This window comes from Somniosus microcephalus, chromosome 30 (assembly GCF_052327205.1).
Source record: "Somniosus microcephalus isolate GS21.2 chromosome 30, FLI_Smic_1.0, whole genome shotgun sequence".
In the NCBI taxonomy this organism is placed as follows: domain Eukaryota; kingdom Metazoa; phylum Chordata; class Chondrichthyes; order Squaliformes; family Somniosidae; genus Somniosus; species Somniosus microcephalus.
In genome coordinates this window covers 25,280,379-25,307,470 of record NC_141016.1, presented here as the reverse complement: position 1 = coordinate 25,307,470, position 27,092 = coordinate 25,280,379, and the positions used below count along the sequence as shown (strand labels likewise).

At 49.7% G+C, this 27,092-nt stretch overlaps 2 protein-coding genes across 3 annotated transcripts in view; one reads left to right on the top strand and one right to left on the bottom strand.

The window, feature by feature from the left end:
* Positions 1 to 25,121, bottom strand: part of nudt18 (nudix (nucleoside diphosphate linked moiety X)-type motif 18) — a 41,862-nt gene extending 16,741 nt beyond the window's left edge. The window contains exon 1 of one of the 2 annotated variants that reach the window (XM_085971234.1): positions 24,825 to 25,121. The gene's annotated coding sequence lies outside the window, so the exon portion shown is untranslated. Of the gene's footprint in view, positions 1 to 1,484; positions 1,578 to 24,824 lie in introns of those variants that run through there. The other variant, XM_085971233.1, reaches the window with a different exon arrangement.
* Positions 18,499 to 27,092, top strand: part of LOC147098024 (protein transport protein Sec24C-like) — a 100,362-nt gene continuing 91,768 nt past the window's right edge. The window contains exon 1 of the mRNA XM_085971232.1: positions 18,499 to 18,683. The gene's annotated coding sequence lies outside the window, so the exon portion shown is untranslated. The remainder of the gene's footprint in view (positions 18,684 to 27,092) is intronic.

Genomic DNA, 27,092 nt, shown 5'->3' with positions numbered 1-27,092 from the left:
CGACGTAAGAAAAAACTTTTTTATGCAGCGAGTGGTTATGATCTGGAATGCGCTGCCTGAAAGGGTGGTGGAGGCAGACTCAACCATGGTTTTCTAAAGGGAGTTGGATAAGTATCTGAAGGAAAAAAAATTGCAGGGCTACGGGGAAAGGGCGGGGGAGTGGGACTAGCTGAAGTGCTCTTGCAGAGAGCCGGCACGGGCTTGACAGGCCTTCTTCCGTGCTGTAAGAGAGACTTGCATTTCTATAGCGCCTTTCACAACCACCAGATGTCTGAAAGCGCGTTACAGCCAATGAAGTATTTCTGGAGTGTAGTCACTGTTGTAATGTAGCAGCCAATTTGCACACAGCAAGGTCCCACAAACAGCAATGTGATAATGACCAGATAATGTTTTTTTATGTTATGTTGATTGAGGGATAAATATTGGCCAGGACACCTGGGAGAACTCCCCTGCTCTTCTTTGAAATAGTGCCACGGGATCTTTTTACGTCCACCTGAGAGAGCAGACGGGGCCTCGGTTTAACATCTCATCCGAAAGACGGCACCTCCGACAGTGCAGCACTCCCTCAGCACCGCACTGGAGTGTCAGCCTAGATTATTGTGCCTTTCCACCATCTACAAGGCACTAGTCAGGAGTGTGATGGAATACTCTCCCCTTGCCTGGATGAGTGCAGCTCCAACAACACTCAAGAAGCTCGACACCATCCAGGACAAAGCAGCCCACTTGATTGGCACCCCATCCACCACCTTAAACATTCACTCCCTCCACCGCCGGCGCACCGTGGCTGCAGTGTGTACCATCTACAAGATGCACTGCAGCAACTCGCCAAAGCTTCTTCGGCAGCACCTCCCAAACCCACAACCTCTGCCACCTAGAAGGACAAGGGCAGCAGACGCACGGGAACACCACCACCTCCAAGTTCCCCTCCAAGTCACAGATCATCCTGACTTGGACGTACATCGGCCGATCCTTCATCGTCGCTGGGTCAAAATCCTGGAACTCCCTTCCTAACAGCACTGTGGGAGTACAATCACCGCGTGAACTGCAGCGATGGCTCACCGCCACCTTCTCAAGGGCAACTAGGGATGGGCAATAAATGCTGGTCTTGCCAGCGATGCCCACATCCCAAGAACAAATATTTAAAAAAAATCTCTGGAGTGGGACTTGAACCCACAACCTTCAGAGGCGAGAGTGCTGCCCACTGAGCCATGACTGACACTAAACCATTCTATGATCAGCCAGGATCTTATGGAATGGCTTTACTCCTGCTGCTATTTCTCAAGTTCAGAGGCGAGGGCGCTACCCACTGGCTGACACAATGCGAAGCTCCCACTGCAGAGGCAGCAGGGCTTGGCCTGAGAGCAGCTATCGACGTTGCGGGATCTGGGGCGTCGCACCCCAGGGTGACAAAGCCGGAGCCGGGTTATGTGCGCCTTGGAACGGTTTCCCCGAGCCAGCCCGCCTGCCCCTCCACCACCCCTTACCATCTTCTAATTCGCCGCCCGGCTCCCACCCGGCCTCCTCCAGGCCCCGTTGTCAAGGGACACGGGTGAAATAAGCCCCGCCCCCTCGGCGGTCTGAATTGCGTCGTCGCGTCACTCCGCCAACCGCGGCGCGAGTTGTCATTGGTCTATTCACACGTCAATCAAGTCGGCCGGCCGCAGCCTGGGTTGCCATTGGTCTATTCACACGTCACTCAAAGGCTGCAGCCGTCCGATTTTACATCATTGTCTGCAGGGAACAGAAGCAATACCTTCACTGCACTCCAGCTCTGCACCGTGAAAATTCTTTTACAAATTTTTTTATTTGCTGTCCAACTGAAAAGCATGCTTTACAAACACGTGACTGCACTTAAAATTGGAGCTGGCTAGCTAGGAGTGAAATACAAACAGAAAATGCTGGAAACACACAGCAGGTCAGGCAGAGTCTGTGGAGAAAGATACAGAGTTATATAGGATTACATAGGCACAGAAACAGGCCATTCGGCCTAACCAGTCCGTGCTGGTGTTTATGCTCCACTCCAGCCTCCTCCCATCTTTCCTCATCTAACTCAATCAGCTTAACCCTCTATTCCCTTCTCCCTCATATGCTTGTCCAGCCTCCCCTTAAATGCATCGATACTATTCGCTTCAACCACTCCCTGTGGTAGCGAGTTCCACATTCTCACCACTCTCTGGGTGAAGAAGTTTCTTCTGAATTCCCTATTGGATTTCTTGGTGACTATCTTATATTGATGGCCTCTAGTTATGCTCTTCCCCACAAGTGGAAACATTCTCTCTGTATCCACTCTATCAAAACCTTTCATAATTTTAAAGACATCTATTAGGTCAGCCCTCAGCCTTCTTTTTTCAAGAGAAAAGAGACCCAGCCTGTTCATCCTTTCCTGATGGGTATACCCTCGCATTTCTGGTATCATCCTTGTAAATCTTCTCTGCACCCTCTCCAGTGCCTCTATATCTTTTTTATAATATGGCAACCAGAACTGTACGCAGTACTCCAAGTGTGGTCTAACCAAGGTTCGATACAGGCTTAGCATAACTTCCCTACTTTTCAATTCTATCCCTCTAGAAATAAACCCTAGTGCCTGGTTTGCATTTTTAGTGGCCTTGCTAACCTGTGTCGCAACTTTTAGTGATTTGTGTATTTGTACTCCGAGATCCCTTTGTTCCTCTACCCCACCTAGACTCGCACCCTCCGAGTGATAAGTGAACTCCCTATTCTTCCTACCAAAATGTAATACCTCACATTTATCTGTGTGGAACTTCATTTGCCAATTATTTGCCCATTCTGCAAGTTTATTAATGTCCTCCTTGTAGTGTATGTACCTTTAAGAGGAACTATGTTTTTGAAGCCCCTGTATACTGTAGTACCAGTAGTGACCACTTGGGTATATAAGCCTGTATAGCATCTTGTGTAGTTAGTTCACCTCCAGACTTTGTTCAGTAAACACTTGTTAAATCAACTCCTGCATTCCGTGTCTCCATTAACACACGGATCTAACAGTGGCGACAAGTTAGAAACGAACTTACCTGCAATTCGGCAGCACCTCAAGGAGATCGATTCCTCAGACGAAGGTCGAAGCCAGAAGCAAAAAAAAAAACTGTGGTTTCACCAGCTAAACGGGCTGGTGGCAGGTAGTGCACTGATCCTTCCTGGGCTGCGGCGGGCTAGAGCTCGATCGGGTGGCTCTGCAACGGGGCTGGGCAGCAAGTCGGGAAGCAGAAGCAAAGAGAGAGAGAGGGTGGAGCACTCAGGGCGCGGCCGGTGCTGCAAAGCAGGTCGGCGTTCAGACCGAGCAGAGGGACAGGAAAGTCCCAGAGGGTCCGCTCCACGACGGGAACGGTTCTCCAAGTAACGGAGAAACTATTGAAGCGATATATAAAAAAAAAATAGAAATACCGCGAAAAGCTGCAGGTCGCAACGGGAACCACGGAGAACAGCGTTGGCAGCAGCGGCAGTGGCGGGAAAGCGCGTGAGGCGCCATCTTAACTCGGCGGGGAAGAAAGAAAAGCGCGGGAGGCGCCATTTTGATCCATCGGGGACGGAGGAAAAGCGCGGGAAGCGCCATTTTAGATTTTCAAGATGATGAAGACTGGCAATATTACTGCTTTCGATAGTGATATAGAAGATTGGACCACATGTGGAAAGAGTGGAGGTATATTGCAAGGCGAATGAAGTAGCGGATGATAAAAAGGCATTGTACTTCTAAATCTGATGGGCGCAAGGACATACGGGCTGTTACGAAACTTGATCACTCCAGCCAAACCGATGGACAAGAATTTTAAGGAGATTGTTGATACCTTACAGGAGCACTTAAACCCAACACCGCTGCTGATAGCGGAACGATTCAAATTCTTCAGGAGGAATCAGCACAAGAATGAAAGTAACGCTGATTACCTCACCGAATTACGAAAGCTGTCAAAGCACTGCCAATTCGGGGCAGGACTGGCAGATTCTCTACGAGACAAATTCGTCTGCGGTCTCCTAAGCGAAGGAACACAGAAAAGACTACTTTCTGAGAAAGATTTGACACTAGACAAGGCTTTCAGTGTGGCTGTATCATACGAAGCAGCAGCAAGAGGAGCTGCAGAGATACAGCAAAAGCCACAGGACTTCGGCACCCATGAAATGACACGGGGTTTCGAGAGATGTTATCGCTGCGGCAGATCCACCCATGACCAGAGGGACTGCTGGTTCAAGGACAAAGCATGCAGGCAATGCGGAAAGATGGGACACATTGCACGTGTATGCAGATCTGGAAAGAAATCCGCTGACAGTAAAAAGGTCAATAAGGAAAAGTACAGCAAGGTACAAATGATGACGGACAGTAGCTCCGAAGACCAGAAGAGCGATAGCGACTCCGGAAACAAGAGACTAAGCTGTCTCAAATTACATAATGTAATTGCCAAAGAAGATTACCAGACCATTTGGGTTACCCTCACGATAGCGGGGTCCCCAGTCAAAATGGAGCTAGATACAGGATCAGCTCTGACTGTCATGAGTCGACGGGATTACGAGCGGCTATTTCCGCATATACCTTTGAAAGACACATCCACTATCTTGAAGACATATACGGGGCAGAAAGTATACCCCAGAGGGAAAATAAGGGTGCCTGTTGTATACAACGGCAAGGAAATACAGAAGTTGTATTTATACGTTCTGCAAGATGGTGGTCCACCGTTGTTGGGACGTGAATGGATCAGAAAGATACGTTTAGACTGGCACTCCATTCAGGCACTGACAGTGACCAGTAAGAAAAAAAACGATGATGACGTCATACCTGGACGATTAAAAGAAATCTTGGCTAACGCCAAAGAAGTGTTTCAACAGGAACTAGGAACCCTGAAAGGCGCCACCGCCTCAATAAAAGTGGAAGATGCGGCAATTCCCAAGTTTTTTAAGGCAAGGCCGGTGCCATACGCAATTCGTCCAGCCGTCGAGGCAGAGCTGGAGAATTTGGAAAAAGCAGGCGTGTTATCCAAGGTAGATTGGAGCGAGTGGGCAACACCCATCGTCCCGGTCATGAAGAAAACGTTGAATAATGATAAATCTGAAGAACAGAGAAAAGTTCGCATCTGTGGGGACTTCAAAGTGACTGTAAACCCGGTTCTTCACACGGTACAGTATCCTCTTCCGAGGATAGAAGATATTTTCGCCTCACTATCCGGAGGGAAACGTTTCACCAAAATTGACTTAGCACCGGCATATCTACAGATGGAGGTTGAGGAGGCCTCTAAAAAGTATCTCACGATAAACACACACAAAGGCCCGTACCAGTAAAGTCGACTGGTTTTCGGTGTGGCATCAGCTCCGGCTATCTGGCAGAGAGCTATGGAGCAAGTCCTGCAAGGGATTCCGGGGACTCAATGCTACCTAGATGACATCCTTGTAACAGGAGAAAACGACAACGAGCACCTTGCCAACTTGGAGCAGGTGCTCACGAGGCTGAGAGAACGGGGCCTACGAGCAAATCGCCCCAAGTGCGAATTTTTCCAGAAACAAATATCATATTGTGGCCATATCATTAACGAAGAAGGGTTGCATAAGTCACCAGAAAAAATTGAAGCGGTCGTAAAGGCCCCAGCGCCTGAAAATGTCTCACAATTAAGGTTGTTCCTGGGATTAGTAAATTACTATCATAAATTTTTACCAAACTTGTCGACGGTTCTGCACCCTCTTAACGCACTGCTACAAACGGGAGTAGTTTGGAAATGGAGCGAAGACTGTAAACGTGCCTTCCATAAATGCAAAGGGTTGATCACGTCCAGGGAAGTGTTGGCTCATTACAACCCATCACTGCCAATCAGACTGGCGTGCGATGCATCCCCTTACGGCGTGGGAGTGGTATTATCGCATAGATTCCCTGATGGCTCGGAGCGGCCGATAGCTTTTGCGTCACGCTCATTGAACTCAGCTGAGCATAACTATGCCCAGATCGACAGGGAGGCACTCAGCCTGGTGTGGGGGGTGAAGAAATTCAACCATTACCTACATGGACAAAAATTTACCTTGTTGACTGACCATCAACCCCTCGTCTCCATATTCAACCCTAAAAAGGGCGTTCCCATTATGACAGCGCAAAGGCTACAGAGGTGGTCCCTTTTCCTAGGGGCACACCAATATGACATAGAATACAAAGGAACAAAACAGCATGGGAATGCTGACGGGTTATCGCGCCTACCATTGCCAATGGTGGAAGAGGCGCCTACAGTGGACCCAGTGGAGATGTTCCACTCGACCATAGTGGAATGTCTACCGGTGACCAATTCTACCATTGAAAAGGAAACGCGAAATGACCCGACTCTCTCACGAGTCTACGATTTAACGGTGAAGGGATGGCCAGCACATGGCGAACCACTGTTGCCAGCATTCTCGCAAAGAAGAGAACAGCTGTCAGTGTGCCGAGGAACCTTGATGTGTGGATCCAGAGTGGTGATTCCACCCAAACTCAAGGATAGAGTGCTAAAGGAGCTTCACGAGGGGCATCTAGGTGGAGTGAAAATGAAGAACTTAGCCAGAGCGTTTGTGTGGTGGCCAGGTATCGATGGAGACATCGAAGAAATGACCAAGAGCTGTCTAGGATGCCAGAAGGTCCAAAACGCCCCACCACAAGCCCCTCTACATCCATGGGAGTGGCCCTCATCTCCATGGCAAAGGGTACATATCGACTTTGCTGGTCCATTTATAGACTCAATGTTCTTAATCGCGGTGGATGCACACTCCAAGTGGCCGGAGGTAATAAAGATGTCCTCCACCACCACGGAAAAAACCATCACAGTATTAAGGACCATATTCGCCAGGAATGGGCTGCCTGAACAGATCTGTTCTGATAATGGACCGCAATTTGTATCCGAAGAATTCAGGAAGTTCTTAAAAAACAATGGGGTTAAGCACTACACGTCCGCCCCATACCATCCCGCCACCAATGGATTGGCTGAAAGGTTTGTCCAGACCTTCAAGAAGGCCATAAAGGCCATGGGTAATGAAGACATAAATCTACAACATAAGGTAGCTAACTTCTTGTTTGCGTACAGGAATGCAACACATGTGGTTACAAACCAAACCCCCGCCATGATGTTTTTCAATAGAAGCCTAAGATGCCGGCTGGATTTGGTCAAGCCAAACGTCAGAAGGGACGTAGAGAACCGGCAATTTCAAAGCATGAATGAAAGGCCAACTAGAACCTTCCAGATAGGTCAACCAGTTTTGGCCCGGGACTACCGTACCGAGAAATGGCAGCCTGGAACTATTTGCACACGACTAGGACAGCTGATGTATACCGTGGACATTGGAGAAAGCATAATAAGGCGCCATGCTGACCAGATCAGAGTCATCCGAAAAAGGACAACCTACACCACAACTCTATATGCCTAGTGATGAAGCAGAGATACCCATAGTATCTACCTCCGATCCGGTGATACTGGAACCAGATGAACCTGTAATGAAATCTGTTTGTCTTGATCCTGTATTCGTTTTGCACTCATGTATATTACCCTCCCCCACTGTGTATAGTTTCACTTCCTCTTTCCCGACTAACCTGGGAGGTTCCAGGTCTTGGCTCTTGGCTCCGCCCCTGACTTCTCTTACATAAAGATCCCAGGATCTGTATGACTCATTCCTGTGAACCAGTCGGCTTGTTGAGATGTTAGCTCTGATCTTAGTGATTAAAAGCCAACTTGTTTAAGTCTATAACTTCTAGTTTTGTGGTTATTGAAGGCCCATCAATTTTAACCACTAAAGAATACTAGGATGGATCAACTCCTAAAACCAGAGCGTCTGGACTTGGATCCACATTCTGCTGAAGCATCAAATCAATTTGGACACTGGCTCAAATGCTTCGAACTCTTCGCGGGGGCCTCATCCGCTAGCGAGGTAGATAAACTGAGTCTACTGACTACTCGCGTAAGTCATCGGATTTATTCGTTCATCCGGGACGCCACCTCTTACACGGAGGCCATCACTATCCTGAAGGCCCAATACCAGAGGCCGGTAAACGAAGTGTACGCCAGACATCTGCTGGCTACATGCAGGCAGCGACCAGAGGAATCAATGGACGATTTCTTACAGGGCCTAAAGGACCTGGTCCGGGACTGTAACTGCAAGGCCGTGACGGCCAACGCGTACTCTGACGAATTGGTCCACGATTCCTTCATCACGGGCCTCAAATCGAATTATATCCGGCAGAGACTGCTGGAGAAGGAGGTCCTGGACTTAAAAAAGGCAGTGGCCACTGCGCGATCGCTGGACGTGGCCCAGAGAAACTCTGACTCTTATTCTTCCGGCCATGCGGCCCTCACCACCTCGTGCGCGCCGAGGGGGCTGCCATCTTGGAATCAGCCATCTTCCCCATCCAGGTCTCAGACCAGCTCTACGCCGCCGGAGTCCCCACACAGAAGTTCACCCAGGAGTCCTACTACAGCGGCAATGTCTCGAGGCCCGAAATGCTACTTCTGCGGCCAGGCCAAGCACCCCAGACAACGATGCCCAGCGAAGGATGCTACATGCTTCAAATGTAAGAAAAAGGGGCATTTTAGCAAAGTCTGCAGGGGGAATCCGATTTCCAACTCTGTCACCGCCTCGTGCGTGCTGTGCGGGCCGCCATCTTGGGATCCGCCATCTTTTCCCGACTCAACGGCCGCCCAGGGCCCAACAGTGGCTTCGATCACGGTGGATCAATCCAGGCCACACCCATTGACAAAATCCATGATGGACATACAGGTAAACGGGAATTTAACGAAATGTTTAATTGACTGTGGGAGTACCGAGAGTTTTATCCACCCTAGCCTGGTACGGCGGCACTCATTAATGGTAACCCCTACACGGAGCAGAATTGCTATGGCTGCTAAGCCCCACACTTCGGACATTTTGGGCTACTGTGTGGTAACACTGACTGTAAAAGGCACGGACTACAAGGATTTTAAACTCCTCGTGATGCCAGAACTCTGTGTTAATGTAATCTTGGGCCTGGACTTCCAGTGCCACCACAAAAGTGTCACGCTAGCATATGGCGGGTCCCAGCCGCCACTCACAGTCTGTGGCCTATCAACCTTAAAAATCAGCCCGCCCGCCCTCTTTATTCGCTAATCTCGCTCCGAACTGTAGGCCCATAGCGACCAAAAGTAGACGGTACAGTCTGGAAGACAGACACTTTATCAAGGCGGAAGTGGACAGACTCCTGCGGGAAGGCATTATTGAATGCAGTACCAGCCTGTGGCGTGCCCAAGTAGTCATAGTTAAAAATAGCGAAAAGAAACGGATGGTAATTGACTACAGCCAGACTGTTAATATTTATACCCAGCTGGACGTCTACCCTTTACCCCGCATATCAGAAATGGTCAACCAGATTGCACAATACCGAGTCTTCTCGGCTATCGACCTCAAATCCGCGTATCACCAGCTCCCCATTAGAACGGAGGACCGCCCATACACCGCCTTCGAGGTGAACGGGTGCCTCTACCATTTTCTCAGAGTGCCCTTCGGGGTAACAAATGGGGTCTCGGTCTTCCAACGTGAGATGGACCGCATGGTTGATGAGAATAAACTACAAGCTACCTACCCCTATCTGGACAATGTCACTATCTGCGGGCACAACCAGTAAGACCACGATCTAAATCTTGCGAGATTTTTTAAAACTGCCCTAAAGCTGAATCTAACCTACAACGAAGACAAATGTGTCTTCAACACAACCCGTCTCTGTATCCTCGGCTGTGTGGTGGAAGATGGGGTAATTGGACCGGACCCTGACCGATTACGCCCCCTAAAGGAACTGCCCCTGCCACACAATCCCAAAGCTTTAAAAAGGTGCCTGGGATTTTTTTCGTATTATGCCCAATGGGTGCCCAATTACTCTGATAAGGCCTGACCCCTCATTAAATCGACGCCCTTCCCACTATCAGCTGAAACTCGGGAGGCTTTCACCAGTATTAAACAGGACATTGAAAGGGCTGCAGTGTGTGCAGTGGACGAATGCATTCCCTTTCAAGTCGAAAGCGATGCGTCAGACTTTGCCTTAGCTGCGACCCTCAATCAGGCTGGGAGACCTGTGGCCTTCTTCTCCTGAACCCTTCAGGGACCTGAAATCAGGCACTCTTCTGTCGAGAAGGAGGCACAGGCTATAGTGGAGGCAGTGCAGCACTGGAGACACTACCTAGCCGGCAAACGTTTCACCCTGCTCACCGACCAGCGGTCGGTGGCTTTCATGTTTAATAACAAACAAAGGGGGAAAATCAAGAATGACAAAATACTCAGGTGGAGGATCGAACTATCCACGTTCGACTATGATATTATGTACAGGCCGGGAGCCCTTAATGAACCCCCAGACGCCCTATCGCGGGGAATGTGTGCCAGCATTCATACGGACAAATTATAGGGTCTCCACAACGACCTCTGTCACCCAGGGGTCACCCGACTATACCATTTTATAAAGTCCCGCAATCTGCCCCACTCCATCGAGGAGGTCAGGGCAATGACCAGAGCCTGCCGCATCTGTGCGGAATGCAAGCCTCGTTTCTACAGGCCTGACCGTGCACACCTTATCAAAGCGACACGGCCATTCGAGCACCTAAGTCTGGACTTCAAGGGACCCCTTCCCTCTGCCGACCGTAACGTATACTCCCTCAATATCATTGATGAATATTCCCGCTTCCCCTTCGCCATTCCCTGCCCAGACATGACCAGTGCCACGGTCATCAAGTGTCTCTGTAATCTATTCTGCATGTTTGGCATGCCGAACTACATACACAGCGATAGGGGGACGTCATTCATGAGTGACGAGCTGCGCCAGTTCTTGCTCTCGAAGGGGATAGCCACTAGCAGAACCACTAGCTACAACCCCCGGGGTAATGGGCAAGTGGAAAGGGAGAATGCTACTGTTTGGAAGGCTGTCACGTTAGCCTTAAAGTCAAAAGGCCTTCCGACCTCCCGCTGGCAGGAAGTCCTCCCAGACGTGCTCCACTCCATAAGGTCTCTGTTATGTACTACCACTAACGCTACCCCTCACGAAAAGATGTTCATTTTCCCCCGGAAATCCACCTCGGGCATATCTCTACCCGCGTGGCTGACGTCTCCGGGGACAGTACTATTGCGGAAGCACGTGAGAGGCCATAAAACGGACCCCTTGTGGAAAAGGTACAGCTCCTCCATGCAAACCCTCAGTACGCCTATATCGAATACTCTGACGGGCGAGAGGACACTGTTTCCATAAAAAACCTCGCTCCCTCGGGGAGCGGAGAGAACGATGGGAGACTACCCGATGAAGTCCTACACTACAAAGAGACAGGACGCCCAGAGGTATCAATACCCAACTTTAACCTGGAGGACACTGCAGATAACCTGGAAGACACTGCGGAGGCCCGGACAGCGGAGGAACCAGAATCCACTCCCCTAGAGGCACCCCAACCAGCTTTGCGCCGATCACTGAGAACTGCAAAACCTCCTGACAGACTCACTTATACCATCTTTTAAGAAACATCACCCCGATGGACTAAATCTATAGAAGGGGTGAATGTAATGAAATCTGTTTGTCTTGATCCTGTATTCATTTTGCACTCATGTATATTACCCTCCCCCACTGTGTATAGTTTCACTTCCTCTTTCCCGACTAACCTGGGAGGTTCCAGGTCTTGGCTCTTGGCTCCGCCCCTGACTTCTCTTACATAAAGATCCCAGGATCTGTATGACTCATTCCTGTGAACCAGTCGGCGTGTTGAGATGTTAGCTCTGATCTTAGTGATTAAAAGCCAACTTGTTTAAGTCTATAACTTCTAGTTTTGTGGTTATTGAAGGCCCATCAGAACCCGACACTGGCATTGAAGCCAAATCGACCTTGCCAAAAGAACCTACTACACCACCGAGGCGTTATCCGGACTGAGTCAGGAAGCCTCCAGAGAGACTGAATTTGTAATTGATTAACTTCAACAAATGTGTATATTATTGTTCTTGTAAAAATGTTATTTAATGATTACTTAAAATGTTATGTACTATTTATCTAAAAGGGGAGGAATTGTAGTGTATGTACCTTTAAGAGGAACTATGTTTTTGAAGCCCCTGTATACTGTAGTACCAGTAGTGACCACTCGGGTATATAAGCCTGTATAGCATCTTGTGTAGTTAGTTCACCTCCAGACTTTGTTCAGTAAACACTTGTTAAATCAACTCCTGCATTCCGTGTCTCCATTAACACACGGATCTAACACTCCTGTAATTTGTTGCAGCCCTCCTCAGTATTGACTATCCCCCCCAATTTGGTATCATCCACAAATTTAGATATTGTGTTTTTGCTTCCAAAGTCTAAATTGTTAATGTAAATTGTGAACAGCAGTGGTCCCAGCACTGATCCTTGTGGAACACCACGACCCACCTGCCACCGTGAATAGCTACCTTTTACTCCTACTCTCTGCTTTCTGTCTTGAAGCCAGCCAGCAATCCATTCTGCTACTTGTCCCTGACTCCGCATTCTCTGACCTTATTCATTAGTCTATTATGGGGTACCTTATCGAAGGCCACATTTCAGGTCGATGACCTTTCGTCAGAACTGGAAAAAGTTAGATATGTAACAGGTTTTAAGCAAGTGCAGGGGCAGCGAAAGGGGGAGGGGAGGAAAGAACAAAAGGGAAGGTCTGCGATAGGATGGAAGGCAAGAGAGATTAAAAGACAGAAGGGATGATGGTGCAAGGCAAAAGGAGATGGAAATGGGACAAGTAAAGAAATAAAAGATGGGTCTAGAGGAGGTACAAATTGGAATAGCAGAATCATCAATGGCTGCCGTCCGATAAAATGGGGGCAGAGGTTATGATCTGAAATAGTTAGGAGTGAAGTCACACAAAGCTAGTGGAAATCTAGTACGTTCTCCCCCAAAAGGCTGTGGAGCCTGAAATCAATAGATTTTTGTTCGGTTAGGATATCAGAAGATAAGAGACAAAGGCTGGTGGATGGAGTTGAGATATAGATCAGCCATGATCTAATAAAATGCTGGAACAGGCATCCTAAGAATTAGGAGCAGGAGTAGGCCGCACTGCCCCTCGAGCCTGCTCCGCCATTCAATAAGATCGTGGCTGATCTTCGACCTCAACTCCACTTTCCCGCCCGATCTCCATATCCCTTGATTCCCCTGGAGTCCAAAAATCAATCTATCTCAGCCTTGAATATACTCAACGACTCAGCATTCACAGCCCTCTGGGGCAGAGAATTCCAAAGATTCATAATCCTGAGTGAAGAAATTCCTCCTCGTCTCAGTCTTAAATGGCCGACCCCTTATCCTGAGACTATGCCCCCTAGTTCTAGACTCTCCAGCCAGGGGGAAACAACCTCTCAGCATCTACCCTGTCAATCCCCCTCAGAATCTTGTATGTTTCAATGAGATCACCTCTCATTCTTCTAAACTCCAGAGAGTATCGGCCCATTCTACTCAATCTCTCCTCATAGGACAACCCTCTCATCCCAGGAATCAATCTAGTGAACCTTCGTTGCACCGCCTCCAAGGCATGAATGTCCTTCCTTAGATAAGGAGACCAAAACTGTGCACAGTACTCCTGTGTGGAGTTTGCACATTCTCCCCGTGTTTGCGTGGGTTTCCTCCGGGTGCTCCGGTTTCCTCCCACAGTCCAAAGATGTGCAGGTTAGGTTTGTGATGAAATATTTCCATTCATCACTGCCTGTGACTGAGATCGGTTTCAGTGTCATTTCCCTTCCCCCAGACCTCATTGTATTGTGTACTGGAATGTGCTGTATTGTATACTGGAATGTGCTGTGTGTAGGGTTCCGCCCATACCTGGCCCCGTTTGTAAGCTAGCTTCAGTCTAGCCCCAGTCTCCAGAAGGACGACATCTCTCTCGCTTACGTGTTTCGTTCTAAGTTAATAAAAGCCTTGTTTTGTTCTGCTACCTTCGAGTCTCGGAATTATTGAGGCACATCAATTTTATTAACTTATTTTTCAACACTATGGATCAACCCCTGAAACCCGAACGTTTGGATTTGGATCAACATGCTCCGGACGCATCAGCACGCTTCGGACACTGGTTTGAGTGTATGGAATTCTTCCTGGACAATTCCGCAGCCGTCAAAGACGCTACGGACGCTGCAAGGATGAGACTCGGAATTCTGCGGAATTGGGTAAGCCACCGGGTTTACCCCCTCATCCAAGACGCCGAGACGTACCTGGCCGCCTGCGACATCTTAAAGGCGCATTACCAGCAGCCTACGAATGAGGTGTATGCTAGGCACCTGCTCGCCACCCGCGCACAGCGACCTGGGGAATCGGTGGAGGAGTTCCTAAGCACCCTGAAAATGCTTGGCAAAGTCTGCAAGTGCCGAGATGTAAAAGCCGCAGTGTACACTGACGAGCTTGTTCGCGATGCCTTCATCACAGGCCTCAGCTCCACTTCCATCCGGCAAAGACTGCTGGAAAAAACGGGGTTGGACCTGAAACAGGCTGCGGACACCGCGCGATCCCTGGATGTGGCCCAGAGAAACTCGGACGCCTACTCTTCAGCCCGCGCCGTCCACGCCGCCACATGTGCACCGAGGGCGCCGCCATCTTGGAAGGCATCTTCCCCGCCCGACAGCCCGACACCGGCTGGGCCCCGCTCTCCCCCCAGAAGCCCTACGACAGCCGCGACGTGTCAGGGACCCAACTGCTACTTCTGCGGGCAGCCAAAGCACACCAGAAACCTGTGCCCGGCGAAAGGCACCACCTGCTTTAAGTGCGGTAAGAAGGGGCACTTCGGGAAGGTGTGCAGAGGGAACCCCGCCGGAAAACCAACCGCCGGAAAACCCGCCACCGCCGCGTGTGCGCCGTGGGAGCGGCCATCTTGGACGCCATCTTGCCCGACCTCGTGGGGTCCGCCATCTTGTGAGCAGACAGCGTGGACGCCATCTTGTATCGATCAGGGCCCTACAGTGGCATCGGTCATAGTGGACCAGACCAGGCCGCACCCGCTATCCAGATCAATGGTGGACATCGAGGTAAACGGGTGCCGGGTTAAATGCTTAATTGACAGTGGAAGCACGGAGAGCTTTATCCACCCAGAACTGGCACAACAACTCTCCCTAAAGGTGGTCCCTACTCAGGGTACCATCTCTATGGCTGACAAAACCCAGACATCGACCATTCTGGGTTACTGCACGGTACAATTGTGCGTTAACGGAACTGTATATGATAATTTTAAAGTATTAATCATGAAGAACCTATGTGCGAGCGTGATCTTGGGCCTGGATTTCCAGTGCAACCACCAAAGCATCACGCTCAAGTACGGTGGGTCCCAGCCGCCCCTCACAGTGTGCGGTCTGGCTACCCTGAAGGTAAAGCCGCCTTCGCTATTCGCGAACCTTACCCCTAACTGCCGGCCAATAGCGACCAAAAGCAGGAGATACAGCTGGGAGGACAGGCGGTTTATCGCGACCGAGGTAGACAGGCTCCTGAAAGAGCGCATTATTGAACGCAGCAACAGCCCGTGGTGCGCCCAAGTGGTAGTGGTAAGGGGTAGCGAGAAGAAACGGATGGTGATCGACTATAGTCAAACGATCAACAGGTACACCCTACTAGACGCCTACCCGCTACCCCGCATATCAGAAATGGTGAACCAAATCGCCCAATACCGGGTGTTCTCCACCATCGACCTCAAGTCAGCGTACCACCAGCTCCCTATCAGACCAGAGGACCGCCCGTACACCGCCTTCGAGGCGAACGGACGCCTCTACCAATTCCTCAGAGTCCCCTTTGGGGTGACGAATGGGGTCTCGGTCTTCCAGAGGGAGATGGACCGCATGGTCAATGACCACCACTTGCAGGCAACCTTCCCCTACCTCGACAACGTCACCATCTGCGGTCACAACCAGCAGGATCACGACTCGAACCTCGAGAGGTTCCTGAAAACCGCACAAAAACTCAACCTCACCTACAACGAGGACAAGTGCATTTACAACACCACGCGCCTCTGCATACTAGGCAGCGTGGTGGAGAATGGGGAAATCGGACCAGACCCCGACCGATTGCGCCCCCTACGGGAGCTGCCCCTGCCCAACACTCCCAAAGCCCTGAAAAGGTGCCTGGGGTTATTTTCTTATTATTCCCAATGGGTCCCCAACTACTCCGACAAAGCCCACCCCCTCTTGAAAGCATCCTCTTTCCCGCTCTCTGCTGAGGCCCACGCCGCCTTCAAAAGCATTAAGCAGGATATTGAGTGGGCCACGCTACAGGCAGTGGACGAGAACACTCCATTTCAAGTGGAAAGTGATGCGTCTGACTTCGCCTTGGCGGCCACCCTCAGCCAGGCGGGGCGGCCCGTAGCTTTCTTCTCGAGGACCCTCCAAGGGCCCGAGATCAGACACTCCTCCGTGGAAAAGGAGGCCCAAGCCATCGTGGAGGCAGTGCGCCACTGGCGCCACTACCTAGCTGGCAAACGCTTCACCCTACTTACCGCCCATCGGTCGGTAGCGTTTATGTTCAATAATAAACAGAGGGGGAAGATTAAAAATGATAAGATTCTTAGGTGGCGGATCGAGCTCTCCACCTTCGAGTACGACATCATTTACCGGCCAGGGGCCCTTAACGAATCCCCTGACGCCCTCTCACGAGGGATGTGTGCCAGTGCCACCGGGGATCGGCTACAGACCCTCCACAACGACCTCTGCCACCCAGGGGTCACGCGGCTGTTCCACTTCATAAAGTCCCGCAACTTACCCTACTCGATTGAGGAAGTTCGGTCTCTGACCAGGAACTGCCGCACTTGCGCTGACTGCAAGCCTCGGTTCTACCGCCCAGATAGAGCCCACTTAATCAAAGCTACACGGCCCTTTGAGCGGCTCAGCTTAGATTTCAAGGGCCCCCTCCCGTCCGTCGACCGCAATGTTTACTTCCTGAACATTGTGGACGAATACTCCCGGTTCCCATTCGCCTTCCCCTGCCCAGACATGACCAGCGCCACGGTCATTAAATGCCTCAACAGCCTGTTCTGCCTGTTCGGTATGCCGAGCTACATCCATACGGATAGGGGGGCGTCCTTCATGAGTGAAGAGCTACGCCAGTACATGCTGTCCAGGGGGATCGCCACGAGCCGTACCACCAGCTACAACCCCCGGGGTAACGGCCAAGTGGAGCGAGAGAACGGGACAGTATGGAAAGCAGTCACTCTAGCTCTAAGGACCAAGGGCCTCCCTATCTCCCGCTGGCAGGAAGTCCTCTCGGATGTGCTCCATTCGATACGGTCGCTATTGTGTACGGCCACTAATACCACGCCTCATGAACGAATGTTTGTCTTTCCCCGGAAATCCACCTCAGGCGTATCCATGCCGTCATGGCTCTCCACCCCAGGTCCGGTACTCGTGCGAAGGCATGTGAGGGGCCACAAGACGGACCCTCTCGTGGAGCCAGTACACCTACTCCACGCCAACCCCCAATACGCATATGTCCGGCACGCCGACGGAAGGGAGGACACCGTGTCCATAAAAGACGTCGCCCCAGCCGGCATCGACAACAACCACGGCAATAGCGGCAACGACGATCACAGCAACTCTTACCCACCCACTACTCTTTCATCACCCCCGGAAGAACACCGACCAACGGCACCCCCACCAACTACCCCTTCAACAACCCTGGCGGCACCCCCGGCAGAGACCCAGGAGGCTACCGGGGACACCCAGCTGACACCCGCGGCACCGCAACAGCCACGTCGGTCGCAGAGGACTATCAAACCCCCAAACAGACTAAATCTATAGAAGGGGTGAATGTGATGAAATATTTCCATTCATCACTGCCTGTGACTGAGATCGGTTTCAGTGTCATTTCCCTTCCCCCAGACCTCATTGTATTGTGTACTGGAATGTGCTGTATTGTATACTGGAATGTGCTGGAATGTGCTGTGTGTAGGGCTCCGCCCATACCTGGCCCCGTTTGTAAGCTAGCTTCAGTCTAGCCCCAGTCTCCAGAAGGACGACATCTCTCTCGCTTACGTGTTTCGTTCTAAGTTAATAAAAGCCTTGTTTTGTTCTGCTACCTTCGAGTCTCGGAATTATTGAGGCACATCAAGGTTGATTGGCTATGATAAATTGACCCTTAGTGTTAGGGGGATTAAATACGTGGGGTTACGGGGATAGGGTGGGATATGTGTTGGTGTAGGGGTTACGGGGATCGGGTGGGATATGTGTCGGTGCAGGCTCGATGGGCCGAAATGGCCTCTATCTGCACTGTGGGGTTTCTGTGATTCTGTGATTGTGATTCTGTGTGGTCTCACCAGAGCCCTGTACAATGGTGGAGAGTTTTGGGGTCCAAAGTCACCTGTTCCTCCCAAACACGCTGCACTCACCACAGGTCATGGTTCCAATTACTCACAATATTGTATCCCAAAATATTATTTTCTGAAAAAAATCTATCAAATTTGCATTTGCACTTTAGACAGTACATCATCGTTAGCCTATGACTTAAACGAATTCTACTCCCACTATTGAATCCAGTGGCTATTCATTATGGCAATCAGAATATTTTTCAAATACAGTACAGTGCTTGCAAACAAGAGGTGTTCCCTCTTTAAGAAGCCGGACCTCGCTCTGTCTCTGACGCTACGGGGCTGCGCTGTGCACTCACTGGTCTACTGAAGTGTTTACCTCTCCCGGAACGATGGCACTTGTGCATTAGTGACTGCAGAAGGATTTTTTTTTAAAGGAATACATAAGAAACGGATGCTACAAAGGTCAGTCGTTTGCAATACTCCTTTGCTGTTTTTAAAACAACCCACCCGCGGATAGTGAACCTTGAAATTCCAGGTTCAATGTTGGGGGATGATTCTAACCGGCGCGTCCTGCACAATAGCAAGGCCAATGCTTCGTGTACCAGCAAAATAACCGTGTTTATTGTGTTTATTCTCCTCTCCACTGCTGTCAGTCGAGGGCAGAAGTGGCCACAGAAGGACATTTCGGCCCTCATTAAAGGATGTGTCGGTCGTATGGCTGAGTGTGTATGGTCTCTATGTATCTCTCACATAATTGCTCAACTGACAGGTCTAATTTATCTGTGAAACAGCTTTCTATTTGTCAATCTTGGAGGCCCCACCAGATGAGATTAAAGCAACTGTGTACAGTATCAGGTTATTGAAGGTCCCCGCCCTCCTATTTGACCCTGAGCTGAGCTTCCGACCCCATATCCTCTCCATCACCAAGACCGCCTGCTTCCAACGTAACGTCACCCGTCTCTGCCCCAGCCCTCAGCTCATTTGCTGCCGAAACCCTCATCCATGCTTTTGTTACCTCTAGACTGGACCATTCCAACGCTCCCTTGGCCGGCTGCCCACCTTGCACCCTCTGTAAACTTGGGCTCATCCAAAACTCTGCTGCCCATGTCCTAACTCGCACCAAGTCCCGTTCACCCATCGCCCCTGCGCTCGCCGACCTAAATTGGCTCCCGGTCCGGCAACGCCTCAATTTCGAAACTCTCATCCTTGTTTTCAAATCCTTCCATTGTCTCGCCCCCTCCCTATCTCTGTAATCTCCTCCAGCCCTACAACCCCCCCGAGATATCTGCGCTCCTCCAATTCTGGCCTCTTGCGCATCCCCGATTTTTTCGCTCCACCACTGGCGGCCGTGCCTTCTGTTGCCAAGGTCCTAAGCTCTGGAATTCCCTGCCTAAACCTCTCTGCCTCTCTACCCTCCTCCTTTAAGACGCTCCTTAAAACCTACCTCTTTGACCAAGCTTTTGATCATCTGTCCTAATATCTCTTTATGTGGCTTGGTGTCAAATTTCGTTTGATAATCATAGGATTACATCGGATATACGGCACAGAAACAGGCCATTCGGCCCAACCAGTCCATGCCGGTGTTTATGCTCCACTCGAGCCTCCTCCCGTCTTTCCTCACCTAACTCTCAGCATAACCCTCTATTCCCTTCTCCCTCATATGCTTATCTAACCGCCCCTTAAAGCCATCCATACTATTCGCTTCAACCACTCCCTGAGGTAGCGAGTTCCACATTCTCACCACTTTCTGGGTAAAGAAGTTTCTTATGAATTCCCTATTGGATTTCTTGCTTACTACAGTATCTTATATTGATGGCCTCTAGTTATGCTCTTCCCCACAAGTGGAAACATTCTCTCTGTATCCAATCTATCAAAACCTTTCATTATTTTAAAGACCTCTATTAGGTCAGCCCTCAGCCTTCTCTTTTCAAGAGAAAAGAGACCCAGCCTGTTCATCCTTTCCTGATATGTATACCCTCACATTTCTGGTATCATCCTTGTAAATCTTCTCTCCAGTGCCTCTATATCCTTTTTATAATATGGCGACCAGAATTACACACAGTACTCCAAGTGTGGTCTAACCAAGGTTCGATACAAGTTTAGCAGAACTTCCCTACTTTTCAATTCTATCCCTCTAGAAATAAACCCTTGGTTTGCTTTTTTTCATGGCCTTGTTAACCTATGTCGATATTTTTAGTGATTTGTGTGTTTGTACTCCAAGATCCCTTTGTTCCTCTACCCCATTTAGTTTTTTATTTTCCAAGTAATATGTGACCTCCCTAATTTTCTTATCAAATTGCTCGTGCAAACGTCTTGGAACGTTTTACTAAAGGCGCTATATAAATACAAGTTGTTGTTGTACATGTGTGCACCGCCATTGTGATCTCAATTGTACACAATTGTAAACTAAATAAGGGGGGGGGGGAGGGTCCCGGTGGAGAGAGATCTAGAATGCTGAAGAGAAAAGACAAGGAAGCAGTGCAGGAGAGTGATTGGGGTAAGGATAACCAGGTTGTGTCAGGAAGGGACAGAGCGTACAAACAAAGGAGTGCACTAACAAATGGGGTCCGGGTAAGAAAAAATGGTAATACTGTAGGAGTTCTCAACTCCTAACGAAAGTACTGAGATTGAAACTAGCAGTTAACCAAACGCGGTTTAATGCACTGGTAAAAGTTACTAACAAAAACGCAGGAGAAACTCTAAACAGGTCTGTACAATACTTGGTTCCATGAGGACTGAAAGGACACGCCTCTCCCCTCTGATGTCATGACGTCATCACGTTTCCCGCTGTTGGGAACGTCACGTGACCTGCGTGATGACGTCATCGCGCTGGATCGACATTTTACCGAACCCGCGCTATTTATACAGAGCAAACATTTAAAGGTAACAAACCCCTGTTAAAGGCAATTATATACATTACTGCAAGAGTCTCTTGGTGGCTTTGCCACAATACGACAAATAGGGCCATAGTACAAAAAAATGTTAAGATGTCAAAAAATGTTAAAAAGACAAATCTAAAGGCACTGTATCTGAATGTATGAAGCATTCGTAATAAGGTAGATGAATTAACATTGCAAATAGATGTAAACGGATACGATATAATTGCGATTACGGAGACATGGCTGCAGGGTGACCAAGGCTGGGAGCTGAATATCCAAGGATATTCGATATTTAGGAAGGACAGACGAAAAGGAAAAGGATGTGGGGTGGTGTTGTTAGTAAAGGATGAAATCAGAGCAATAGTGAGAAAGGATATTGGCTCAGAAAATCAAGATGTAGAATCAGTCTGGGTGGAGCTAAGAAGCACTAAGGGGCAGAAAACATTGGTGGGAGTTGTCTATAGGCCTCCAAACAGTAGTGGTAATGTAGGGGATGGCATCAAACAGGAAATTAGAGATGCATGTAACAAGGGTACTACAGTAATCATGGGTGACTTTAATCTACATATAGACTGGCCAAACCAAATTAGCAATAATACTGTGGAGGATGAATTCCTGGAGTGTGTACAAGATGGTTTTCTAGACCAGTACGTTGGGGAGTCAACTAGGGAACAGGCTATCCTAGATTGAGTATTGTGCAATGAGAAGGGGTTAATTAATAATCTTGTTGTGTGGGGTCTTTTAGGGAAGAGTGACCATAACATGATAGAATTCTTCATTAAGATGGAAAGTGAAGAAGTCCAATCCAAAACTAGGGTCCTAAATCTAAACAAAGGAAACTACGATGGTATGAGGAGTGAGTTGGCTATGATAGATTGGGGAGCTTCATTAAAAGGAATGACGGTGGATAGGCAATGACTAACATTTAAGGAACGAATGCATGAATTGCAACAGTTATACATTCCTTTCTGGTGCAAAAACACAAAAGGAAAAGCGGTCCAACCAACTAACAAAAGAAATTAAGGATAGTATTAGATCCAAAGAGGAGTCATATAAAGTTGCCAGAAAAAGTAGCAAGCCTGAGGATTGGGAGCAGTTTAGAGTTCAGCAAAAAAGGACCATGAGATTGATTAAGAGGAGAAAAATAGAGTATGAGAGTAAACTTGCAAGGAACATAAAAGCTAATTGTAAAAGCTTTTACAAGTATGTAAAAAGATAAAGATTAGTGAAGACAAATGTAGGTCCTTTACAGTCAGAAACGGGAGAATTTATAATGGGGAACAATGAAATGGCTGAGCAATTAAACAAATACTTTGGTTCTGTCTTCACGGAAGAGGACATAAATAACTTCCCAGAAATGCTAGGGAACCAAGGGTCTAGTGAGAAGGAGGAATGAAAGGAAATTAGTATTAGTAAAAAAATAGTGCTGGAGAAATTGATGGGACTGAAACCTGAGAAATCCCCAGGACCTGATAACCTGCATACCAGAATACTAAAAGAGGTAACCATGGAAATAGTGGATGCATTGGTTGTCATCTTCCAAAATTCTATAGATTATGTAACAGTTCCTGCAGATTGGAGGGTGGCAAATGTAACCCCATTATTTAAAAAAGGAGGGAGAGAGAAAACAGGGAACTACAGACCGGTTAGCCTAACATCAGTAGTAGTAGTTGGCCTTCATTGCAAGAGGATTTGAGTACAGGAGCAGGGATGTCTTACTACAGTTATACAGGGCCTTGGTGAGACCTGGAGTACTGTGTGTAGTTTTGGTCTCCTTACCTAAGAAAGGATATGCTTGCCATAGAGGGAGTGCAGCGAAGGTTCACCAGACTGATTCCTGGGATGGCAGGACTGTCGTATGAGGAGAGATTGGGTCGACGAGGCCTGTATTCACTAGAGTTTAGATGAATGAGAGGGGATCTCATTGAAACGTATAAAATTCTGACAGGGCTAGACAGACTGGATGCAGGGAGGATGTTTCCCCTGGCTGGGGGGTCTAGACTGAGATGAGGAGAAATTTCTTCACTTAGAGGGTGGTGAACCTGTGGAATTCTCTACCACACAAGTCACTGAATATATTTAAGAAAGAGATAGATAGATTTCTAGACACAAAATGCATCAAGGGGTATGGGGAGAGAGCGGGAATATGGTATTGAGATAGAGGATCAGTCATGATCATATTGAATGGTGGAGCAGGCTCGAAGGGCCGAATGGCTTACTCCTGCTCCTATTTTTCTATGTTTCTATGGCAACACACCAAGCAATTGCACCGTGAGCAAAACAGATACCTGGGAGTAACTGCAAACCTACATAACAACGGTCAGTGCACTCCAAAAGTAATTAATTTATTTGCGGCACTATATGAAATACACGTTTTGTTTACAATTAATGTTCCATCCCTTTGCTGTTGCCCTGGGCAGGACTGGGAATCCAACTTGAGAGCTTCCAGAGCTGCATAGCTTTGCACAAGGTGACATACTCTATATGTTCTAATTGAGTGACCAGGGGAGCTCATCATGATTGATTTTCAGCTTGTAATTATGTGTCTGCTGTGGCCCAGTGGGTAGCACACTCGCCTCTGAGTCAGGAGATTGTGGATTCGAAGTCCCACTCCAGGGACTTGAACACAAAAATCTAGGCTGATACTCCAGTGCAGTGCTGAGGGAGTGCTGCACTGTTGGAGGTGCCATCTTTCGGATGAGACGTTAAACCGAGGCTCCGTCTGCTCTCTCAGGTGGACGTAAAAGACCCCATGGCACTATTTCGAAGAAGGGCAGGGGAGTTAGCCCCTTACCCCTCAAGCAACATAACAAAAACAGATTATCTCCTCATTATCAGATTGCTGTTTGTGGGACCTTGCTGTGTGCAAATTGGCTGCCACATTACAACAGTGACTCTACTTCATTGGCTGTAAAGTGCTTTGAGACATCCAGTGGTTGTGAAAGGTGCTATAGAAATGCAAGTATTTCTTTCATCTGCAAATAACAAATAGATAGCAGAGCTAAACTCTGTTGTGTTGTATATATTTAATTGGTGCACGGCTGGCAGAATCTCCATGTTAATAGTTTGACTTTGGTCCCCAATTGAGGAGTAGCTTTCCTTCATTGTGTCAGCTGTGGCTCAGTGGATAGCACACTCGCCTCTGAGTCAGAAGGTTGTGGGTTCAAGTCCCACTCCAGTGATGACACTTCATTGGCTGTAAAAGGCTTTGGGATGTCCTGAGGTTGTGAAAGGCACTATATAAATGCAAGTCTTTTTTTTCTCTCCTTACCTAGCCTGTATCTATCTAATTTTGATTAAGACCTGCACACATTAGAGCAAGTGAGGCTGCCGTTGCAGTGGGTGAAGATGTCCTGAATAAGGACAGATGAGATCCCCAGTTATTCCTGCTGCCCGTTATTGATAAATTGGATACTCACGATTGAGGACGGCAGCCCTTACATACTCTTACTAGCTGGAGAGCCCGGCGTTGCCAGGGCTGTTTTGGGGCAGGCGGTTTAAATCGAGTGCCAGGCTTTGGGGCCCTGTCTGTGTCCCTTTGTGAATCTGGTGCTGGGCAACATTTTAAATCGAGTGCCAGGCTTTAGGGCCCTGTCTGTGTCCCTGTCTAGGGCCCTGTCTGTGTCCCTGTCTGTCTACCTTTTAAAAGCTTGAAAAATGAAAGTGAAAGTACTTATAAAACGTTTTTGGTAAATCTTATGTTATTTTTAAAAGAGATACTAACTTTCAAAGTAGTTTTAGCTGGAAGCTGAAGTCATTTGAGCTGGAAGCTGAACAGAGCTGGTAGTGAAACAATGGCTGCCACATCCCCGAGATGAAAACGAATAGTCCCGCCCACACACACACCGATTGGCCAACCATCAGGGGACCGTACTGTAGGATTGGTCAATCGTGACGGAACAGGATTGGTGGAACCTTGACGTCAGTCAATCAATGCTAGCAGATAATGAGTTTAATTTTGAAGGTTTTTTGCATAAGGCGCGAACAATTTTCGTCCGACCGAAAAGTAAATACGCTTAAAACCGTCTCGGAAGCGTAAGCTTTCTTTGGCGGTAACGCGCGCGTAGGTACGCCCTGTAACTTTCGAGCGCATAACCCGACAGACGCACAGGCGATGACAGACAGAATGACAGACAGAATGACAGATAGACAGAATGACAGAAGTACCGATTTATATATATAGACTAGCTGGGGAGCCCCGCGTTGCGAGGGCAATTTTGGGGCGCTTGGTCTCCCTGCCCCTGTGTGTCCCCCCTTTCCCTGTCATGTCCTCTCCCTGTCCTATTCCTCCCTCCCCCCCTCTCTCCCTCCCCTCCTCTCCCTCCCCTACCCTCCCCTGTCTCCCTCCCCCACCCCCACACCTACCCTCCCCCACCCCCTCCCCTCCCCCCCCGCGATTTCCCGAGGCTCGCCCCCACCGCGATCTCCCGAGGCTGTGTGCTGGCGTCACGGGGGCCGTGCGCATGCGTGCCGGTGTCAAGGTGGCTGCGGAACTGGCGTGACGGGGTGGCGGGCCGTGCGCATGCGTGGTTTCAAGACCGCCGGCGTGCCCCGTTGCCGGGGTAACGGGGGCCGTGCGAATGCGTGCCGTCGTCAAGGCGGCCGCGCAACTGGCGGCCTCTTCTTTTTTTTAAACTCATCAGCTCTCCCCACCCCCCCGCGATTTCCCGAGGCTCTCCGCCCCCCCCCCGCGATTTCCCGAGGCTCTCCCCCCCGCGATTTCCCGAGGCTCTCCCCCCCCCCGCGATTTCCCGAGGCTCTCCCCCCCCCCGCGATTTCCCGAGGCTCTCCCCCCCCGCGATTTCCCGAGGCTCTCCCCCCCCCCCCGCGATTTCCCGAGGCTCTCCCCCCCCCCGCGATTTCCCGAGGCTCCCCCCCTCCTATTAAATTGTTATTTAATTCCCTAACACATCATTAAAATATTTACCTTAGTTCCCTAACACACAGAAAGTGTGGGGGAAAAAATTGTGAAAAATCAAGATGGCGGCCACTCACCTCGGTTCAGAAGGATAAGGCCCGCCCACACACGCACCGATTGGTCGACCGGTCAGGTCACCGAAGCGTAGGATTGGTCAATCGTCGAGTCACTCGACACTCAACTGTAGGATGGCACGCGCCCGTCCGATTGGTCGACCTCGACGTCACACGGTCGCTAATGAGATGCTAATGAGCGGAACGCTGAACGTTTTTGGGATACCGCGGGCGCGGTTTTTGTCCGGCCGAAACGTAAATACACCTATGACCGGTCCGGAATCGCAAGCTTTCTTTTGAGGTGACGCGCGCGTCGGTACGCTTTGTAACTTTCAAACGTATAGAGAACGGACAGACAGACATCGGGACAGACAGACAGAAGAGCCGCTTTATATATATAGATACTAGCTGGGGAGCCCCGCGTTGCGAGGGCAATTTTGGGGCGCGAGGGCAATTTTGGGGCGCTTGGTCTCCCTGCCCCTGTCATGTCCTCTCCCTGTCCTATCCCTCCCTCCCCTCCTCTCCCTCCCCTCCCCTGTCTCCCTCCCTCCCTCCCCTCGCCCACCCCCACCCCCGCTCCCCCACTCCCCTCTGTCCCTCTCTCCGGCCCCTCCCCCCACCTAGCGCCTGAGGTCCGGAGCTGAGGTCCCCCGCGTATGGCGCGGCTGATGGACGGCCGCTGTGGGCGGGCGGGCGGCGCATGCGCGGTCAGTGCGGGCGGCGCGAGCGCCCCGCGATTTCCCGAGGCTCGCCCTCCCCCGCGATTTCCCGAGGCTCTTTCCCCCCCCCGCGATTTCCCGAGGCTCTCCCCCCCCCCCGCGATTTCCCGAGGCTCTCCCCCCCCCCCCTGCGATTTCCCGAGGCTCTCCCCCCCCGCGATTTCCCGAGGCTCTCCCCCCCCCCGCGATTTCCCGAGGCTCTCCCCCCCCCCCCTATTAAATTGTTATTTAATTCCCTAACACATCATTAAAATATTTACCTTAGTTCCCTAACACACAGAAAGTGTGGGGGAAAAAATTGT